Source organism: Chaetura pelagica, unplaced genomic scaffold, assembly GCF_000747805.2.
Source record: "Chaetura pelagica isolate M959 unplaced genomic scaffold, ChaPel_1.0 scaffold1317, whole genome shotgun sequence".
In the NCBI taxonomy this organism is placed as follows: Eukaryota; Metazoa; Chordata; class Aves; order Apodiformes; family Apodidae; genus Chaetura; species Chaetura pelagica.
This window is the reverse complement of record NW_009954037.1, coordinates 87,848-88,797: the sequence shown is the minus strand read 5'-3', so window position 1 is coordinate 88,797 and position 950 is coordinate 87,848.

Sequence of the window (950 nt, the reverse complement as noted above, 5' to 3'; positions counted from 1 at the left end):
AGAGATGCTCACACACCCCCAGCCTCTCCCTGGGGACTCAGCTGTGCAGGCAGGAAGGATTCAGGGAGGTGTTTTTATTTCAGCTGCCATCACATTCACATCCATTTCCACTCAGGTCAGGGGTGGTGGGAACAACACAGCAGAGCCCCTGCTCCAAGGGTTAGCCAGGTACTCCTGCCTGCCCCCCCTTTCCTCCCCCCAGATGGGTGCCAAATGGAGCAGGGCAAATTATTTTCATCCTGCATCTTATTGGTGAAGCCCTCACTGAGCACTGCAGTCCTGGTGACATCAGTGCTGCCCCACAGGCAAGAGCACAATAATCCACCTGCAAAGTCATCACTGGATTCCTTCTACAAAAGATCATCCCAGAGCCTCACATCCCTGTCCCAAACAGTTACTATCACCAGCCCTCACTTGGAACAATGAGTCACCCAGTGTGTCCAGTCACCCAGCATGTCTCTGAGCCAGCACTGGGGCTGGGGACCCTCCACACCTCCCAGGAGTTAGGGTGAGGGACCAGGAGCAGCCACCCACCGGCACCATGGCCTGGCTGCAGATCCAGGCTGCTCCAGTTGAGGCAGCTGGTGGGGCAGAAGACCCAGTTCTTGCTGGGAACTTCTCTGCCATTTGGGACACTGGAATGGAGGAGTGACCTATAAAGATTCTGGGATGGAGAGCTGCAGTGTCTGCCTGGCCAGGGAGCATCACTGCACAGCTCCAGGGCTGTTTCATGGTGCCTCTTCCTCATCAAAGACCCCACAGGTGTCAGTGGGGAGGAGGGTGTGGACATCACCCTGGCACAGCTGAGCAGGTGGGGAGCATATATCAGCTCCCAGCTGAGATACCACAGATCCTTAGTGCTCCAGCCCAAGCAGGCGGGAGCAGAGACCCCTGGGGTGAGGGACCCCCAACACCCCGAGCAGCTCCCAGCAGGGGGGTTCAGCTGCTGC